This window comes from Schistocerca americana, chromosome 3, assembly GCF_021461395.2.
Source record: "Schistocerca americana isolate TAMUIC-IGC-003095 chromosome 3, iqSchAmer2.1, whole genome shotgun sequence".
Lineage (NCBI taxonomy): Eukaryota > Metazoa > Arthropoda > Insecta > Orthoptera > Acrididae > Schistocerca > Schistocerca americana.
In genome coordinates this window covers 662,729,469-662,751,708 of record NC_060121.1, presented here as the reverse complement: position 1 = coordinate 662,751,708, position 22,240 = coordinate 662,729,469, and positions in this window count along the sequence as shown.

The window sequence follows — 22,240 nt, the reverse complement described above, 5'->3', positions numbered from 1 at the left end:
GTAGTCCCCGACGTCGTAACAGATGCCCTATCATGTGTCATCATTCTTGTCCTTGCCTTACAAATATTTCTTTCTTCATCGATTCTGCGGAGAACCTTCTCAGTCCTTACCTTATCAGTCTACCTCCTGTTCAACAACCGTCTGTAGCACCACATTTCAAATTCTTTGATTGTCTTCTGATCCGGTTTTCCCACAGTCTATATTTCACTACTATATAGCCTCGCTGGGTAGCCGCGCGGTCTGGGGTGCACTGTCACGGTCCGCGCGGCTCCCCCCGTCGGAGGTTCGAGTCCTCTCTCGGGCATGGGTGTGTGTGTTGTCCTTAGCGTAAGTTATTTTAAGTTAAATTACGTAGTGCGTAAGCCTAGGGACCGATGGCCTCAGCAGTTTGGTTCCATAGTACTTACCACAAATTTCCAATTTTACAAACGGACATACCTGAACTACCCTTGTAACGCATATGTACATAGTTGGCAAGTTATATAATTCTGACTTCCTTTATAAACATTTATGATAAATGTTATATCCTAGCCAGTAATGCCACCCGAGCCCGCTGCCAAAAGGTTGGCAGCATCAAAGTCCGGACGCCGTCCGCATAAGCAGCGCCAGCGAGACAGGAAATCGCCGCAAGTCTGCGCGCGCCACCGCTGGCTTCTGGGTTCTTAAGCGCTGGAGTCGCGAGCGCTAGGACAGTTCTGTATTCGCCGCTCAGTTGTAGACTCGCCACCGAATTGTGTACTTGCTAGTCAGTCGTGTGTTCATCGCAGCAGAGTTGTTGTTTGTCGTCAGCCGACGCTGATCTAGCCGCTCCGACTCGAACTAGACAGATTTCTGTAGACACGGAGTTCACTACTGTGTTGCTGTATCTTCGTTAATAAAGATAAGTACCGACTTTTATTTAATCAGAGTGTTTGGGTTTTCCTCTTTCTGTTCACTGTTCCAGCGGACCGGTCGGCCCGCTATTAAAAGTGTGGCGGTGACTTCGTAAGCCGTTTCTACAGCGAATTGCTTGTCGCTACGAACGCCGCCACAAAACTGGCGACGAGGCCTTCCGAACTCGTGTGCAGGGCTGGTTCAACTTGTTTCTGGTTATACTAATTATAGCGATAAAATTTTGGGGGCTGGTTTAATTTGTGTTCACTATGTCTGCCGAATTACAACAGTTGATCTTGTTACAGAGTCAGCAAATACAAAGTCTGGTGGAAGCAATCGCCAAACAAGCGGCTAATCCTCCAACACAAAAGGAACAAGCACAGGCAGCACCACCTTTCCGTGCTTTTGATGCATCAAGAGAAGAATGGCGAGAATATTTCGCGCAGTTGCAGGCGCACATGACAGTCTACAAAATCACGGGTACTGAGCGGCAGCTTTATTTAATTTCCTCTGCAGGCGTGGAAATCTATCGACTACTTTGTAAGTTGTTCCCGGAATCCCAGCCAGAAGCTTTAAACTATGACGTTGTTGTTGACAAGCTTGCTGAGTATTTCGAGTCGCGAGTTCATGTGGCAGCAGCCAGATTCAAGTTCTTCAGATTAAAGAAACTGCCACATCAATCTAATAAACAGTGGTTAACAGATTTACGGGGCCTCACCCGTCAGTGCCGATTTAATTGTGTGTGTGGAGCGTCCTACAGTGATGTCATGCTACGAGACGCTATTACTCAAAACATTGCAGATTCTCGTATTCGTGCTGCTATCTTAAAGTTGCCTGACCCGTCATTAGAGACTGTGATGAACATCATTGAAGCCCAAGATACTTTTGACTATGCTGAGTGTGAGTTAGATCAGCCATGTATTTCTCAAATTGCCTGTGCTAAGCAAGTTATGTCACGCCCGCGGCCCCACCGGCAGAGTCAGACTGTAAACACTAGCCGGCCGCGTCATGTTAAACACATTCGTCAGCCGCGTGTGCAAAATGATAGAGTTAAGTCTTGCCCTAAGTGTGTTCTTGCTCATCCTCGTGAACGTTGCCCGTTGAGAAACGCGGTTTGTCACTTTTGTCAAAGGAAGGGACACATCCAGACTGTTTGTTTGCGTAAACGCAAGAACACTTCTAGTGCTGCCCAGCCCATGGATATTCATGTTCTTCAAAGCCAGCCCGCCCAGAAGGTCGCGTTTAAAGACTCTTCCACGGTTCGTGTGGGTAATACACTTGTTTACAATAAGCCACCCACCCAGCCCTCTGCTATGCGACCCAAGCGTAATTCAAACGCTGTAAAACGTAATGTACAGACTGCAAGTGAAGCGGGAGTTGTTGTTCCACCCGCCCAACCCAGGAGTTGTCGCAAGCAGCGAACACGCGCTAAACGCGCTGATTTTGTGTCTTCCGCCTCCACTGCACCGATCCAGAGACAGTGTAATAAACTATTTGTGAAGCTACGCATCCAGGATAAGACCTTCAATTTTCAATTAGACACTGGTGCGTCTGTGACTCTCATAAATAGTGCTACGTATGCGACTATCGGCCGCCCTAAACTTTCAGCGGCAAAACATTCTTTGGCTACTTATAGTGGAGAACAAATTCCTGTGTTAGGTGTAAGTAGCGTGCCAGCCACATTCCGTGGCAATACAAAAACAGTTTCATTCACAGTGCTCCGCGCTACAGACAGTGTAAACATTTTCGGATTAGACTGTTTTGACTTGTTTGGCCTGTCTATCCAAGACAATGTGTTGCAAATTGATTCTGTTGTTGTTCCTCAAGACAGCATAACCAATTTGTGTAAACGATACAGTGACATATTTAAAGACGAACTAGGTTGTGCTGCGAACTTTGCCGCTCATATTACGTTAAAAGATAATGCTCAGCCTCGATTTTTTCGTGCTCGTCCAGTGCCTCACGCCCTCCGGGCACCTGTAGCAGATAAACTTCGTCGTTGGCAAAACAATGGTGTTATTCAACCCGTTTCAGCGAACCAGTGGGCTTCTCCCTTAGTTATTATAATGAAACCGTCTGGCAAGTTACGTTTGTGTGCTGATTTTAAGTCGACAGTTAATCCTCAGACTGTCATTGATTCTTTTCCTTTGCCTAGACCGGACGAGCTGATGGATAAGTTAGGGGAAGCTCGTTTCTTTTCCAAAATTGATCTCCGTGAAGCATATTTGCAATTGCCCCTCGACGAGTAATCACAACAGTATTTTGTCATAAACACGTCGTTGGGGTTGTTCCGTTTTCTGCGTTTGCCTTTTGGTTGTGCGTCAGCTCCAGCTGTTTTTCAGCGTTTTTTGTCACAACTTCTGGCTAATGTGCCATCGTGTTGCAACTATTTAGACGATATTGTTGTGTCCGGTCGAACGCCTGCTGAACATTTCCGTAATTTGGAGTGTTTGTTTACAGTGTTGTCTCAGGCAGGCCTACGTTGCAACATCGATAAATGTTCATTTTTCCTTACGGAGATGGAGTATCTGGGACATGTTATTAATGCTCAAGGCATTCATCCCTCCCAGTCACATTTAGCAGCTGTTCGTGATTTGCCCGCCCCTCGCAATCTGCATGAATTGCAAGCAGTTCTTGGCAAATTGACATATTATATTAGGTTTATACCTAATGCCTCACAGATTGCTGCACCGTTGCATCGTCTCCGCCGTAAGAATGTACCGTTTGTGTGGTCAGCTGATTGCCATTCAGCCTTTCAGCAGCTTAAAGAGGCTTTATTGAATGATCGTTGTCTGGTCCATTACGACCCTAACAAGCCTCTGGTGTTAGCTTGTGATGCCTCTTCTTTCGGCCTCGGTGCTGTGTTGTCTCACCGAGTCGGTAACACCGAACGTCCTATTGCGTTCGCATCTAAATTGCTAAACAAAGCTCAGTGTAATTATAGCCAATTGGACAATGAAGCGTTGGCTATTGTGTTCGGTGTCACAAAATTCCATCACTACCTCTATGGTAGACCATTCTATTTAGTAACAGATCACAAGCCCCTGATGTCACTGTTTCATCCGTCTAAACCAGTTCCTCAGCGGACAGCTCAGAGACTACACCGTTGGGCTCTTTTGTTATCACAATACCAGTATGAGATACTGTATCGCCCTACAGCTCAGCATGCAAACGCTGACGCGCTTTCTAGATTGCCGATTGCTGCGGATGATGTCTTCGATTCCTCTGACGACTCTTGTCATCAGATTGACGCCGATGAGCATCAATCCCTCCGGGATTTTCCGATCGATTATCGTCAGGTGGCACGTGAGACAGCTACGGATCCTCATCTGAGTTTACTATTACGTTTTGTTCAACGTGGTTGGCCGTCCAAGGCAAAGGACATGTCGGATCCTGTGGTTCGTCGCTATTATCCGCAACGTCATCTGTTGTCTGTTTCGCACGGAGTTTTGCTGTTACGCACCGAGAAAGACCAGCTTCGTGTAGTGGTTCCCCAAGTGCTCCAATCCAAGATCCTCGACTTGTTGCATCAAGGTCATTTGGGAGTGGTCCGCACCAAGCAGCTTGCCCGCCGTCATTGTACATGGATCGGCATTGATAAGCAGATAACGCAGATGTCTACAGATTGTTCGACGTGTGCCGAACACCAAGCTGCTCCGCCTCAACGCTATTTTGAGTGGGCACGCCCTGCCGGTCCCTGGCAGCGAGTACGTATTGATTTTGCTGGTCCATATTGGAATTCTCGTTGGCTCATCGTGATAGATGCATTTAGTAATTTTCCGTTTGTTGTGCCCATGCAATCTACAACGTCTGCACAAACTATACAGGCGTTGACTTCAATTTTTTGTATTGAGGGTCTTCCAGAAGTTTTAGTGTCTGACAATGGTCCACAATTTACCTCTGCTGAATTTGAAAGTTTTTGTTCTGCCAATGGCATTCGCCATGTTCTTACTCCGCCGTTCCACCCTCAATCGAATGGTGCAGCGGAACGTTTTGTAAGCACATTCAAGGATCATATGGACCGCCTTCGTGCTACGCACTCTCGTCAGCAGGCCCTCATCACGTTCCTGTCGTCGTACCGGACCACGCCACGCGACGGCCCTTCGCCTGCGGAGCTTCTCCACGGCCGTCGTCATCGCACCCTATTACGGTTGTTGCACCCCCCGGATCGACCCGCCGCTTCTGAGCATCGCACGCGTTTTCAGCACAACCACGCCGTTTTTTTCAGAGTTTATCACGGTCGCCGTCGTTGGGAACGTGGTACCGTGATAAGTGTCCAGGGTCGCGGTTTTTATACTGTTCAAGGTGCTACTGGGGTGCACAGGAGGCATCAGAACCAGTTGCGCCACGCTGGCCGCCCGGATTCTGCCGCTCGTTCTTTGTCCACAGATTTGGTCCGCGGCGGGTTCCAGCCGCGCCTTCCGACTTCGCTGCCGCCCCCAGGGCAGCAGCAGCAGCCGTCGCCGCTACCACGCCGACAGCCCGTCCCGTTGATGCCTCCCGCGCAGCTTCATCCGGGAGCGCCCCAGGTGGTCGCTCCGGCGCCTGCGGTCCCTCTTCCGTCGCCACCGCCTTCGGAGCTGATGGACGTCGACCCCTCAGCCGGGCCGCCTTCCCAAGCGGTGGCTGTGCAGCCTGTCCTGCAGCCGCTTTCCTTGGGCACCCCCTAGGAGTCTGACCCCGCAGCGCCTTGTCCGGCGCCCACTCAGCAGCCGTCGACGCAGCGTCAGGAGACGCTGCCTCTCTTCGTGGGTCCCGACGCCTCGTCGCGTCCAGTACCAGAAGCTGCGCCCGTGGTCACAGGCGTGCACCCTGACCTCGGTTTTCAGTCGGTGTTTCCCGAGGCCCCGCGCAGCCAATGCTGGGGTGCGGACCGGGGACTGCCACCGACAACAGTCTCCGCCCCGCTCTCTTCTGCTACGCCTGCGGCCAGACCCCTCCCCCGCCGTCGACGCTCGCCACGTCATTATTCAACGACGGTGCGGCGATTTGGGGGGGAGGAGTGTTATATCCTAGCCAGTAATGCCACCCGAGCCCGCTGCCAAAAGGTTGGCAGCATCGAAGTCCGGACGCCGTCCGCATAAGCAGCGCCAGCGAGACGAAATCGCCGCAAGTCTGCGCGCGCCACCGCTGGCTTCTGGGTTCTTAAGCGCTGGAGTCGCGAGCGCTAGGACAGTTCTGTATTCGCCGCTCAGTTGTAGACTCGCCACCGAATTGTGTACTTGCTAGTCAGTCGTGTGTTCATCGCAGCAGAGTTGTTGTTTGTCGTCAGCCGACGCTGATCTAGCCGCTCCGACTCGAACTAGACAGATTTCTGTAGACACGGAGTTCACTACTGTGTTGCTGTATCTTCGTTAATAAAGATAAGTACCGATTTTTATTTAATCAGAGTGTTTGGGTTTTCCTCTTTCTGTTCACTGTTCCAGCGGACCGGTCGGCCCGCTATTAAAAGTGTGGCGGTGACTTCGTAAGCCGTTTCTACAGCGAATTGCTTGTCGCTACGAACGCCGCCACAAAAATAAATTTTAGTGGTTCCCTATGGCCTGAATATAGCCTTTCAAGACTGAAACCGAGCACTTTCAGCTAAGAAAACTAGAAGACTACAAATGGCAATGATACTCCTTGCGCAAAAGGGAATCAAAAAATAGAAAAAATCTATTGAGGGAAAAATTTGCGTGTCCCAGTATGAACGCTGCGGACTCACACTTATTGATTTTAAAGATGCGTATCCGGCCCCGCTGAGCATCAAATTAGGTGTCATTAAAATCTTTGCAATAACAATGAACAAAACATGTGAACGCATCTACTTGCAAAAGAAGTTCCAAATACAGGTAATATAAATCTAACGAAGGCATATTTTTGAAATATGAAATTAGGCAAATAATGAATTATGAACGTTTCCTTCACGGAGTGGTATTAAAAAAATGGAGAAATGTCTTTCAGAAATATCTGGAAACCTTTTAAGAAGCGGTAATGCAGAGAAAAACCTCAATATCGTACGTTACCTATAGACGTCAGCCTACTTATCTGAGTGGTTACGCGCTTGCTTCACATGCAGCGGGCCCCGGTCCGATTACCCGATGAGTTGGAGATTTTCTCCGCTCGTAGATTGGGTGTTGTGTTGTCCTCATCATAATTTCATACTCATCACCAACACTCGAGTCGCCCAATGTGGCGTCGACTGTAATAAGTCTCGCACTCGGTGGCCGAACTACACCGGATGGAGCCTCCTTGCCGGCAGTATCATACGATCATTTCATTTCCCCTGCAGACATTATACAACTATAGGAGATGCAAAGTGTAACTCAAATTAGATCATCAGGGTGTTTTTCCCGGATAATCTTGCCATATTTACAAGGCGAACAGTTCCGCCTGTACAGTTTTTTTTTTCCTCTCATATGCCAACCACTTCATCTCACAGTAGCACTTACAACCTAAGTCCTCAATTATTTGTTGGATGTAATCCAATCTGTCTTACTCTACAGGTTTTACCGTTCACAGCTTCCTCTACTGCCATAGAATTTTTCCCCGATGTTTTAACTGACGTCCAAGCATCCTGCCCTTCGTCTGCTAAGTGTTTTCCATATATTCCTTTTCTCTTCAGTTCTGCGAAGGACCTCCTCATTCCTTGTCACCCAACTAATTTTCTACGTTTTTTAATAACACCATACCTCAGACGTTTCGAGTCTCTTCTTACACGGTTTCCCCACAGTCCATATTTCACTACCAGACCATGGTGTGCTTCAAATTTTCAGTCTCAGAAATTTCTTCCTCAGATTAAGGGCTATGATTGATACTACTACACTTTTGGCTAGGAATGTCCCTTTTTGCCAGTGCTGGTCTACTTTCTAAGTCCTACTTGCTTCATTCATCATGAGCTAGTTTGCTGACTCGACAAGGGAATTTCTTAACTTCATCTACTTCGTGATCGCCAACCCTGATGTTAAGTTTCCTGCTGTTCTCATTTCTGCTACTTCTCATTACTCTCGATCCATATTATGTACCGTTGTTTCATTAACGTCATTACATCTTCGATGTAAAGATTGAACAGTAGGTGCGGAAGACTGCGTTCTTGTCAAGTACTCTTTTTAATCCGAGTACATCTTTCTGGGTCTCCCACTCTTATTGTACCCTCTGGGCTCTCGTACATATTGCATGTTAACTGTGTTTCCTCATAGCTGACCCCTGATTATCCTAGAATCTGAAAAATCTTACTTACCCCTATTTTTCTCAGAATTTTGAGCGTCTTGTGCTATTTGATATTGTCAAACGCTGCTTCTAGATCGACGAATATTATAAACGTATCATGATTTTCTTTATCCTTGCTTCCATTATCAACCACACGTCAGAACTGTCTCTCTTACTCTTCCTAAAGTAAAGTTATTCGTCATCTGAAACGTCCTCAACGTTCTTTTGCCTTCTTCTGCACATTATTCTTGTCATAAACTTGGATGAATGAGCTATCAAGTTGGTTGTGTGATAAATATCGCTCTTGTTGGCTCTTACAGTATTCAGACTTAGGTGAATGATGTTTATCCGAAAGTCAGATGGTACATCGTCAGTGTCATACATTCCACATTTGTGGACTTGTTACCACTTACCCAATGAATTTAGAAACTGTGATGGAATGTTATCTTTATCTCCCGCCCTATTGAATCTTAAGTCTTTCTAAGCTCTTTTAAATTGTAATTTTAATTCTAGATCCCCTGCCTCTTTCTTATCGACACCAGTTTCTTCTTCTATCACGTCATTAGACAAGCCTTCCCCCTCGTAGAGTGCTTCAATGTACTCTTTCCACCTGTCTGCTCTCTTCTTTGCAGTTCACGGTGGAATTCTTGCTGCACTCTTAATGTTACCGACCTTGCACCATATTTCACCGAAGGTTGCTTTGACTTTTCTGTTTCAGTATTTCTAAGAACATTTTTGTACCTCCTTCTTTCATCGATCAGCTGAAGTATTTCTGCTGTAACCCATGCTTTCCTTGCAGTTACCTCAGTTTTACCTACACCATGTGATCAAAAGTATTCGGACATTTCCAAAAACATACGTTTTTCATATTGGGTGCACGGTGCTGCCACGTACTTCCAGGTAATCCATTAGACTTCGTGATAGAGCAGAATGGGGCGCTCCGCGGAACTCACGGACTTCGAACGTGGTCAAGTGACTTGTCTCATAAGTCTGTACGCGAGATTTCCATACTCCTAAACATCCCTACGTCCACCGTTTCCGATGTGATAGTGAAGTGGAAACGTGAAGAGTCATGTACAGAACAAAAGCGTACAGCCCGAACTCGTCTGTTGACTGACATAGACCGCCGACAGTTGAAGAGGGTTGTAATCTGTTTTAGCAAGACATCTATGCAGACCACCACACAGGAATTCCAAACTGTATCAGGATCCACTGCAAGTACTATCACAGTTAGGCAGGAGGTGAGAAAACTACCTCCTCTCCTGAATCTTGGACGGAATATCTGCTGTTACTAACTGAAATTTATTGCAGAACTCAGTCTTTCTCCTTTCTCGTTTGTACTACCGAGCCGAAATTCTCCCGTAACCCTTCCCTCTACTCCTTCCCCTACAACAGCCTTCCAATCCCACAAAGCTATTTCATTTTCATCTCCCTTTGGATACTGCATTACCCGTTCAGTATCCTCAGATACGTTCTCTGTCTCTTTATCTTCGGCCTGAAACTTCGGCATTCATACCTAAGTTACTTGTGTCACCTTTGGTTTGCTGTCGATTCTGATGAGAACAACCCTGTCCCCGAATTGTTTGCAGTAACTCACTCTCTACCCTACCTTCCCGTTAATGACGAATGCTACTGGAATTTGAGCCGTGGCGGCTGATTTTACTGTCTACAAATTTAGCTAGCGTCTCAGCAGGGACGCAGATTACTCTCTTTTTCGGTTGTCGCTGCCTCGCCTAGTCTTCATAAGCGGCCGCTAGAGTAGTGTCTGTGGGAGGGAGGCGTCCGACGAATGTGGCTCAGGCAGTTTACTGGTAGTCTTCGCACAGTCTGGAGCCGGGGGCTGCAGCAGTGCTTGGAGCAACGGACACGCGGTGCGGATTGGCACGACGTCTTTTCCAGGTCGTCTTCTTCTTCGCCAGGACTGGGCAGAAGGCAAAGATCTGGTTCGCATACGTTGTGCGCAACTAGTTGCTCAGCTCTGTGCACCGATTTCCCGCTCCACAAGCTCTTTGAGCAGACTTCGTGTGTATGTTCGTTCAATCGCCATGCCTTGTTTGTTTGTCTCTGTGATTTTTGGAATATTGTACTGCCCTGTCTGCTCTGCTTGATTTTGAAGTAACTTGTCTTAATCTGTAGGTCAGCGGTCTCTCTCAAAAAATTTGTCACGGTTAATGTAGTTACACTTATGTAATGTGACCATTGTTATGCAAAGCTATATCAGGGGCCTACGACTTATCAAGTTCTTTTTTTTTTTTTAATTGTGTTAGTTTTAAAATTTTGCTTCAAAACAACCAGCTGTTTCAAGGTTTAATATTTGTTTTCTGATGTTTTAGAAGCTTCTGGGCTCTGGTATCACTATTTTCCAGCCCTTTCAAGCGTGTTGTGAGCTCCAGTTAACTGTAAGACCCAGTTGACTTGATTATTATGTTCCTTTCTGGATGTAAATACAGCTACCTTTCTGTATTTCCCTGTTAGCGAAGCTTATTTTCTGGAGCGTATGGACTTATTGGCAAAGTTCTACAGGTGCATAACCATAACTTCACTTGTAGTATAATCTACTCACTTAAATTTCTTGTTGTTAACAGCAGTTATTAAACTGCTGGGAGAGCGTTTCGTGTCGACGGCTTCTCGCCGCGTGAGCCAGGCTTACCTGCGGCCATGTGTATGGATCTCGAGCATTTCCTGGGGCGGCAAGCTCTTTGTTTGCAGTCGCGCACTTTGTCTGTCTGTGCTCAATATAAGTATTTTACGTTACTTGGCTTGTGATGCATGCGAAATTATGCTGTCGGCCAGAAGGCCTTTGACGAACTGGCGTTGCACAAGAAGTTTGCCCTTTAATGTTTAATAGACGTAGGTGACAATTATTGAACTATATGAAATAAAATAGTCATAACTTCCGAACGGTTTGCGTTATTACGTTCATACTGCACTGTTCGCGGGGCGTGATGGGAGGTAGTATGAGGGTCATGGTTTGGTTTAGCGATGAAGACCACTTTCATTTGGATACGTTCGTCAAAAAGCAAAATTGGCGCATTTTGGAGACAGAATCCGCATTTCGCGATCGAGAAGTCTCTTTACCCTCAATAGGTGACTGTGTGGCGTGCAATGTCCAGTCAAGGTGTAATCGGTATGATATTCCATGATGGCGCGATGACTACCGAACGAGACGTGGAGGTTTTCGATAAAATTTAGTTCATACTCGACCCTATCGAAGCAGGATAACGTTTGATGCTCTGGAGGAGCACTTTTGGAACCTTATTCTGTCTCTGTAGTACCCGGAGCTCACTGGCACGGACCTCGATCGACCGCCATATTCTCCTGATCTGGAGACAAGCGACTCCTCCTTGTGGGGCTATGTTAAAGACAAGGTGTATAGCAATAACCCTAAAACCATTTCTGAGCTGAAAACAGTCATTCTGGAGGTCACTTAGAGCATCGATATTCCGACACTTCAGCAGGTCATGCAGAATTTCGCTGTTCGTCTGCGCCACATTATCGCCAATGACGGCAGGCATATCGAACGTGTCACAATTGTTTAATTCAAAAAATTCTTAAAAGACCAGGATTGTTAAGATATTATTTCATGAATTGGTTTGAGAGTATTATTATTGTAATTCAGCGTCGGCCTTATTCACCACTTCGAACGCCTTCATCCTTATAATGTCAAATCAGCTTTAATTTTCTTAACTGTTTTTCAAAGGGGACCTGTCATTACCCAAAAATATATGGAAAAATAAACTTGGTTTATCGAGCGTAAATGATGTTAGTTGATGTAGCCTAGTCCTTACATATCTTTTCAATGATCCTGATAATTCATGATTTCGTTGGTTGGTTTGCGTTCCTGTTGGCTAACCCTGGGTAGAGGACGGGGTGGGTGGTAGGAATTACCTACCCCTGTTAACATCATTTGTCCTTTTAACGTGTAATATTTGAAACAGATCTCGATTTGTTTCCGAGAACTGTGGCCATCGTTGAGGCACGGAGTTGTGCAGGCATAGGCTGTCTCAATAGCGAACATCTTCAGTACGCCAGAATGACTTTTTTTTTCACTCTGCAGCGGAGTGTGTGCTGATATGAAACTTAATGACAGATTAAAACTGTGTGAAGCACAGAGACACGAACTCGAGATATTTGCCTATAGCGGGAAAGTGCCCTACCATCAGAGCTACCCAAGCACAATTCACAACCCGTCCTCACAGCTTCATTTGCGCCAGTAACTCGTCTCCTACATTCCGGACTTCACAGAGGCTCTCCTGCAGACCTTGCAGGAGTAGCATTCCTAGAGAAAGGATATTGCGGAGACATTGCTTAGCCATAGCCTGGGAGGTGTTTCCAGAATGAAATTTTTTCACCCAGCAGCAGAATGTGCACTGATATGAAACTTCCTCGCAGATTAAATCTGTGTGCCCGAGACTCGAAATCGGGACCATTGCCTGTCGCGGGCAATATCCTTTCTTTCAGGAGTGCTAGTTCCGCAAGGTCTGCAGAAGAGCTTCTGTGAAGTATGGAAGGTAGGAGACGAGGTATTGGCTGAACTGAAGCTATGAGTACGGGTCGTAAATCGTGCTTGTGTAGCTCAGTTGGTAGAGAACTTTCCCACGAAAGGCAAAGGTTCCGAGTTCGAGTCTCGGCCCGGCACACAGTTTTAATCTGCCAGGAAGTTTCATCTTCAGTATGGACTGCACATTCGTTGCACACCAATTGAGTGCAGCGTTTCAGAGCTGGCACCACGGTTGCGTGCGGTACTAGATGAGCCCCACTATATTTCATCCAAAGTGATCGCTGATGCATGTGATTCTATTTCCACAATTCCTTTAGTTTTCGATTAAAAATTTCAATTCCTCAAATTCTTAGAGGGTAACCTACCTACCCATAAGCTAGTGTTTAGTATTCCGGCCCAAGTGTGTAATTTCAGTTACCACCTTACCGATCTAGCCCATCCTGAACTCAGTGATCAGCAGAAGGACGTTGTAAAGCAGCTAAGTTGCAAAGAATGAAGAATTAGGGCAAGCGCTTTAGGTTGGAGAGTGAAGAGCCGAGTGTTTTAGGTGATCAGTTCCAGGTTAGAATCCCGAAATCCAAGCTCTCGGGGAAGCCATCTCCGATTCTTTTCCTAAATTGTTGAAACCTGTTGTGTGTTTTTTAAATGGTATCACTGAATTAGCGGTTTACCAACTGAACCAAGGTCATGGAGTACTATGATTGATTGTGCGGTCTGAATTACAAGCTAACGCATTTCAGATCTCTCATTTAGTCATTCTTTCATTTGTTTATTCTTTGTCTAAGGGTTTATTAAGCTAATTGCTGTCAGATTATGTACACTACTGGCCATTAAAATTGCTACACTAAGAAGAAATGCAAATGGTAAACAAGTATTCATTGGACAAATATATTATACTAGAACTGACATGTGATTACATTTTTACGCAATTTGGGTGCATGGACCTGAGAAATCAGTACCCAGAACAACCATCTCTGGCCTGGTTACTCCTGGCTATAGAGTCAAACAGAGCTTGGATGGCGTGTTCAGGTACAGCTGCCCATGCAGCTTCAACAGATACCACAGTTCTTCAAGAGTAGTGACTGGCGTATTGTGACGAGCCAGTTGCTCGGCCACCATTGACCAGACGTTTTCAGTTGGTGAGAGATCTGGAGAATATGCTGGCCTGGGCAGCAGTCGAACATTTTCTCTATCCAGAAAGGCTCGTACAGGTCCTGCAACATGCGGTCGTGCATTATCCTGCTGAAATGTAGGGTTTCGCAGGGATCGAATAAAGGGTAGAGCCACGGGTCGTAACACATCTGAAATGTAACGTCCACTGTTCAAAGTGCCGTCAATGCAAACACGAGGTGACCGATACGTGTAACCAGTGGCACCCCATACCATCACGCCGAGTGATACGCCAGTATGGCGATGACGAATACACGCTTCCAATGTGTGTTCACCGCGATGTCGCCAAACACGGATGCGGCCATCATGATGCTGTAAACAGAACCTGGATTCATCCGAGAAAATTACGTTTTACCATTCGTGCACCCAGGTTCGTCATTGAGTACACCATCGCAGGTGCTCCTGTCTGTGCTGCAGCGTCGTGGGTAACCGCAGCCATGGTCTCCGAGCTGATAGTCCATGCTGCTGCAAACGTCGTCGAACTATTCGTGCGGTCTAGCGGTTCTAGGCGCGCAGTCCGGAACCGCGCGACTGCTACGGTCGCAGATTCGAATCCTGCCTGGGCATGGATGTGTGTGATGTCCTTAGGTTAGTTAGGTTTAAGTAGTTCTAAGTTCTAGGGGACTGATGACCTTAGATGTTAAGTCCCATAGTGCTCAGAGCCATTTGAACCATTTGAACTATTCGTGCAGATGGTTGTTGTCTTGCAAACGTCCCCATCTGTTGACTCAGGGATCGAGACGTTGCTGCACGATCCGTTACAGCCATGCGGATAAGATGCCTAGTGATACGAGGCCGTTGGGATCCAGCACGGCGTTCCGTATTGCCCTCCTGAACCCACCGATTCCATATTCTGCTAACAGTCGTTGGATCTCGACCAACGCGAGCAGCAATGTCGCTATACGATAGACCGCAATTGCGATAGGCTACAATCCGACCTTTATCAAAGTCGGAAACGTGATGGTATCCATTTCTCCTCCTTACACGAGGCATCACAACAACGTTTCACCAGGCAACACCGGTCAACTGCTGTTTGTGTATGAGAAATCGGTTAGAAACTTTCCTCATGCCAGCATATTATAGATGTCGCCACCGCCGCCAACCTTGTGTGTATGCTCTGAAAAGCTAATCATTTGCATATCACAGCATCTTCTTCCTGTCGGTGAAATTTCGCCTCTGTAGCACGTCGCCATCGTGGTGCAGCAATTTTAATGGCCAGTAGTGTACCCAGAGAGCGGGGAGACCTGGGGCAGCTTGGGGCCCATGTAATAGAAAGAAAGTTGCCATATGAACGAACTTGAGCGCTTATATTATTGGCAAGTATAGTGTTCTAATGAAACCTTGAATCAGTACATTGAGCGTGTCCGTATTGCTGTCTCGGCTTTGAGTACGAATGTCACCGTACATGACTGTATTTCTAACACCTTAAAGGGCATAAGGTCAGTGTATAGGCTGGATGCCGACCACCTTTGCTCACTTCAATGATCAGGTAACCTCTATGGAAGCCTCAAATTTCCTGATGCACGCGGCGTAGTCGCGTGGTTCTGAGTAGGGATGGGCTATGATCGTGTTCGAGAATCGCGCGACGCGAAGGCAATTTCTCGAGAATGTCTTGGGTACGCTCGAGAAGTTGACAGTGCTGCGCTCTCTGAGAAATTGCGCAAACCTTCAGTACTGATAACAAACAGACCCGAACTTTTCGAATCTGTATGTACAGAACAGGGAATCAGTGATCATAAGGCCGTTGCAGCATCCCTGAATATGGAAGTTAATAGGAATATAAAAAAAGGGAGGAAGGTTTATCTGTTTAGCAAGAGTAATAGAAGGCAGATTTCAGACTACCTAACAGATCAAAACGAAAATTTCTGTTCCGACACTGACAATGTTGAGTGTTTATGGAAAAAGTTCAAGGCAATCGTAAAATGCGTTTTAGACAGGTACGTGCCGAGTAAAACTGTGAGGGACGGGAAAAACCCACCGTGGTACAACAACAATGTTAGGAAACTACTGCGAAAGCAAAGAGAGCTCCACTCCAAGTTTAAACGCAGCCAAAACCTCTCAGACAAACAGAAGCTAAACGATGTCAAAGTTAGCGTAAGGAGGGCTATGCGTGAAGCGTTCATTGAATTCGAAAGTAAAATTCTATGTACCGACTTGACAGAAAATCCTAGGAAGTTCTGGTCGTACGTTAAATCAGTAAGTGGCTCGAAACAGCATATCCAGACACTACGGGATGATGATGGCATTGAAACAGAGGATGACACGCGTAAAGCTGAAATACTAAACACCTTTTTCCAAAGCTGTTTCACAGAGGAAGACCGCACTGCAGTTCCTTCTCTAAATCCTCGCACAAACGAAAAAATGGCTGACATCGAAATAAGTGTCCAAGGAATAGAAAAGCAACTGGAATCACTCAATAGAGGAAAGTCCACTGGACCTGACGGGATACCAATTCGATTCTACACAGAGTACGCGAAAGAACTTGCCCCCCTTCTAACAGCCGTGTACCGCAAGTCTCTAGAGGAACGGAGGGTTCCAAATGATTGGAAAAGAGCGCAGATAGTCCCAGTCTTCAAGAAGGGTCGTCGAGCAGATGCGCAAAACTATAGACCTATATCTCTTACGTCGATCTCTTGTAGAATTTTAGAACATGTTTTTTGCTCGCGTATCATGTCATTTCTGGAAACCCAGAATCTACTATGTAGGAATCAACATGGATTCCGGAAACAGCGATCGTGTGAGACCCAACTCGCCTTATTTGTTCATGAGACCCAGAAAATATTAGATACAGGCTCCCAGGTAGATGCTATTTTTCTTGACTTCCGGAAGGCGTTCGATACAGTTCCGCACTGTCGCCTGATAAACAAAGTAAGAGCCTACGGAATATCAGACCAGCTGTGTGGCTGGATTGAAGAGTTTTTAGCAAACAGAACACAGCATGTTGTTATCAATGGAGAGACGTCTACAGACGTTAAAGTAACCTCTGGCGTGCCACAGGGGAGTGTTATGGGACCATTGCTTTTCACAATATATATAAATGACTTAGTAGATAGTGTCGGAAGTTCCATGCGGCTTTTCGCGGATGATGCTGTAGTATACAGAGAAGTTGCTGCATTAGAAAATTGTAGCGAAATACAGGAAGATCTGCAGCGGATAGGCACTTGGTGCAGGGAGTGGCAACTGACCCTTAACATAGACAAATGTAATGTATTGCGAATACATAGAAAGAAGGATCCTTTATTGTATGATTATATGATAGCGGAACAAACACTGGTAGCAGTTACTTCTGTAAAATATCTGGGAGTATGCGTACGGAACGATTTGAAGTGGAATGATCATATAAAACTAATTGTTGGTAAGGCGGGTACCAGGTTGAGATTCATTGGGAGAGTGCTTAGAAAATGTAGTCCATCAACAAAGGAGGTGGCTTACAAAACACTCGTTCGACCTATACTTGAGTATTGCTCATCAGTGTGGGATCCGTACCAGGTCGGGTTGATGGAGGAGATAGAGAAGATCCAAAGAAGAGCGGCGCGTTTCGTCACTGGGTTATTTGGTAACCGTGATAGCGTTACGGAGATGTTTAATAAGCTCAAGTGGCAGACTCTGCAAGAGAGGCGCTCTGCATCGCGGTGTAGCTTGCTCGCCAGGTTTCGAGAGGGTGCGTTTCTGGATGAGGTATCGAATATATTGCTTCCCCCTACTTATACTTCCCGAGGAGATCACGAATGTAAAATTAGAGAGATTAGAGCGCGCACGGAGGCTTTCAGACAGTCGTTCTTCCCGCGAACCATACGCGACTGGAACAGGAAAGGGAGGTAATGACAGTGGCACGTAAAGTGCCCTCCGCCACACACCGTTGGGTGGCTTGCGGAGTATCAATGTAGATGTAGATGTAGATGTAGATGTACACGAAGCACTGAGCCGCAGCGGTCGTACTCGTCGTTCGTACGTGCACGGAAAACTTCCAAATTCTATGATTGATATCAACTGTACTACCGTTATTAACGTGTACTGAAGTATTAGTATGTGCCTCATAAGACAAAAATCATAGAATTGTTGTTTAAAACAAAGCACAGAATTCGCATGAAACAGAAGCTTTTTTCTTACAAAATAAATTACCTCCTACGTTCTGCATGTATGCATGCATGCTTAAACGTAAAAGAGAAGTGCTATAGCCTTTTATATACAGAAACGGCTTACATGCGTTTACTTACTGAAGAAGGAAAGGAAACAAAAGTTGTTCAGCAGAAGGCATTTTTACATTCCATTGCTGCACTGCCGTCGATTTTTGTTTAGAAATATGATTCTATTAACCAATTGGTCTTTTAGTCTGCCTCTTTGTTTGTGTATAAGTAGTCCTGTTTTCGAAAATATTCTTTCACTGGGAACAGAAGTTGCAGATATTGCAAGATATTTTTTGCCACGACAGCTAGACCTAGGTAACTGTTTTCATTTTTTTCCAGTAGTGTAAAGGATTAACCGTGCATTGTAGGTACAGTTCATCCAAATATCATTGTACTTCCAGATCTATACTATCACAACCGCTTTTCATTAAATTTTTATTGGAAACCTCTTCATCGAAAGAAGCCCATAAGGAACTACTGGCGTTTTGTAAGAAATGGTACTCGTGGCTAGTGTCGTTAGCAGCCGAATGAGTAGATCGTACGGTCTCTACCACGTTTGTGCACTCTGCAATTAGGCTTGCAACGGCATGTTTTGAATGAATCGGATTCGTAAATGGTAACGTTTTGAATCTTGGGTCGAGAACAGTGGCAACGGCATGTACTTTGTTTGTTTCTATTAATCCTAGCCGGGCTATTAGTGAGTTGCTGTATCTACTGCGCTCTCGTGGTAGCCCACTTCCCATTGCATACGGTTGGGATCAGCTGTCTGATTGTTGGAATAGCTTCCGAAAGAGAGGTGTAGTTTTCAGTTGAGATTTAACTAGTTATCACTTCAAATGGCTCCAGTACATATAAACATTCGCTCAAAATTCGCCACTCGTCAGCTGTGAGGTTCTCTACACCTAAATACAAAGATGATAAACAGGCTGCAATGCATTGCTTTTGCTCCACTAGACGTTGTAGCATATAAAACGTACTGTTCCATCGGGTTTCGGTGTCCTGAATCAATTTATGAACAGGTTTTTTCATTAGATCCTGGATCTCATGGAGTTTTTCATTAGCATTGCAACTTATTTTAAAATACCTAACATTCTTTCTGGCCTCACTGTTGCTGTTCAAAGAACTTTTCACAACTAAATTGATGGTGTGTGCTAAACAAGGCACATGTTGCATATCTATGCTGCCACTGTGAATAAGTTGTACGGCTGCCGTCATGTTACTGGCGTTGTCAGTTGTGATGCTTACAACTTTCTTTTCAATGTTCCATCTTGAAATCACGTTATCTAACGCCTCACTAATATTTAGCGCTGTATGCTTTTCCGGGAAACGGAATGTCTCAAGAGCTAAAGCTTTCAGGCACCAATTATTGTTAATGAAATGACCAGTTATAGCAATATGTGCCTGACTATTGAGCGAGGTCCAAATATCGGTCGTTAAAGAAATACAAGTAGAGTCTTCCACGGCCAAGTTTACAGCCTCTTTCTGTTTATGTTAATCGTCCTCAATCACGAGGTGCAACTTTTTTTCAATTTGGTATCGAGTATTGTGGCCCCAATAGTGAAACAAAACGTCGAAAACCAGTGTCCTCGATGATTGAAAGCGGTTGAAAATCGTCTGTTATCATGGCCACTAGTGCTTCATCTAGCGGTTGTTGCCGTTTACTTCCCTGTATGAAGAGAAACGTAAGAGTTAGATCAGTGCTCCTGCAAGGGGACACGTTATGCTCGACAACCAGTCCAATAAAATTACGTATCGTATCGTGCAAAAGCTGGGATATTATAGGTTTGATTTTGGGGTATGTTGTATGTTATCGGAGTACGATTAAAAAATCTATGATTTTTAAGCGTGGCGGACCGCTTCGGACTATCCGAACTTTTGCAAGGAATTCACCTTTTTTACCATACGTACCTTGATATTTTGTCTGCCTCGCACTGTTGAAAGTATGAGCCTCTGTATCCATGGACGTCGCTGTTATATTGCTCGATAAATTGTGCAGTTTAAGATGTCTAATCACGGCCGTTGTATTTTTTGATACATTATGGAGATTTTTACGCCGGCCGGAGTGGCCGTGCGGTTCTAGGCGCTTCAGTCTGGAACCGCGTGACCGCTACGGTCGCAGGTTCCAATCCTGCCTCGGGCATGGGTGTGTGTGATGTTCTTACGTTAGTTAGGTTTAAGTACACTCCTGGAAATGGAAAAAAGAACACATTGACACCGGTGTGTCAGACCCACCATACTTGCTCCGGACACTGCGAGAGGGCTGTACAAGCAATGATCACACGCACGGCACAGCGGACACACCAGCAACCGCGGTGTTGGCCGTCGAATGGCGCTAGCTGCGCAGCATTTGTGCACCGCCGCCGTCAGTGTCAGCCAGTTTGCCGTGGTATACGGAGCTCCATCGCAGTCTTTAACACTGGTAGCATGCCCCGACAGCGTGGATGTGAACCGTATGTGCAGTTGACGGACTTTGAGCGAGGGCGTATAGTGGGCATGCGGGAGGCCGGGTGGACGTTCCGCCGAATTGCTCAACACGTGGGGCGTGAGGTCTCCACAGTACATCGATGTTGTCGCCAGTGGTCGGCGGAAGGTGCACGTGCCTGTCGACCTGGGACCGGACCGCAGCGACGCACGGATGCACGCCAAGACCGTAGGATCCTACGCAGTGCCGTAGGGGACCGCACCGCCACTTCCCAGCAAATTAGGGACACTGTTGCTCCTGGGGTATCGGCGAGGACCATTCGCAACCGCCTCCATGAAGCTGGGCTACGGTCCCGCACACCGTTAGGCCGTCTTCCGCTCACGCCCCAACATCGTGCAGCCCGCCTCCAGTGGTGTCGCGACAGGCGTGAATGGAGGGACGAATGGAGACGTGTCGTCTTCAGCGATGAGAGTCGCTTCTGCCTTGGTGCCAATGATGGTCGTATGCGTGTTTGGCGCCGTGCAGGTGAGCGCCACAATCAGGACTGCATACGACCGAGGCACACAGGGCCAACACCCGGCATCATGGTGTGGGGAGCGATCTCCTACACTGGCCATACACCACTGGTGATCGTCGAGGGGACACTGAATACTGCACGGTACATCCAAACCGTCATCGAACCCATCGTTCTACCATTCCTAGACCGGCAAGGGAACTTGCTGTTCCAACAGGACAATGCACGTCCGCATGTATCCCGTGCCACCCAACGTGCTCTAGAATGTGTAAGTCAACTACCCTGGCCAGCAAGATCTCCGGATCTGTCCCCCATTGAGCATGTTTGGGACTGGATGAAGCGTCGTCTCAAGCGGTCTGCACGTCCAGCACGAACGCTGGTCCAACTGAGGCGCCAGGTGGAAATGGCATGGCAAGCCGTTCCACAGGACTACATCCAGCATCTCTACGATCGTCTCCATGGGAGAATAGCAGCCTGCATTGCTGCGAAAGGTGGATATACACTGTACCAGTGCCGACATTGTGCATGCTCTGTTGCCTGTGTCTATGTGCCTGTGGTTCTGTCAGTGTGATCATGTGATGTATCTGACCCCAGGAATGTGTCAATAAAGTTTCCCCTTCCTGGGACAATGAATTCACGGTGTTCTTATTTCAATTTCCAGGAGTGTAGTTCTAAGTTCTAGGGGACTGATGACCACAGATGTTAAGTCCCATAGCGCTCAGAGACATACTAGTTACGAGCACAGCGAGCAGCGAGCGTGTTTGTCTAGCGGAGGCATTCAATTTATGAAACAACAGCGGCGCGGCGTATGTTGTCGCAGCCAACTGGCGCGCAGCGGCACACGCCGCCGAGCCGTTACTCGTGAGCTTCTGGAGAATTGCTTGAGAACTAGAGGCTCCAGGAATTCTGGGTGCGCTCGAGCCGCCGCGCCTCGTCATCCCATCACTGGTTCTGAGGCGCCTCGCCACGGTCCGCGCGGCTCACCCCGTCGAGATTCGAGTGCTCCCTCGGGCATGGGCGTGTTGTCCTTAGCGTAAATTGGTTTAAGATCTTTTTCTTTTTTTTCAAATTTGCTGATGAGCAGTTTAAACAAAGTGAGGGTAAGGCATTTGCCTCTTCTTATTCTAGTGGCAACTGTCTCGGCTCAGCTGTTAAATCATCTTTCAGTAAATCCTGTTCTCGGTGTGGCTCCCGGAATCACGTAGAGTGAGAGCGTCCCACTGAGCGCAGCCCTATTCCCAACAGCTGTCGCCATCGTAAACAAGTGATCGCTGGAGTGAAAATGCACACACGGGTTTGTGAATGTTTTCTCGCTTGTGATAAACAGCTTCTGGCTGACGTATGTACCGAATTTAATAGATAACCGTTTTGTGGTCTTCTTGATTTCAGAAGTTCTGTTTCTTTACCCGATTATGATTGGTACATCGAGTTTCGACATTCGTGTA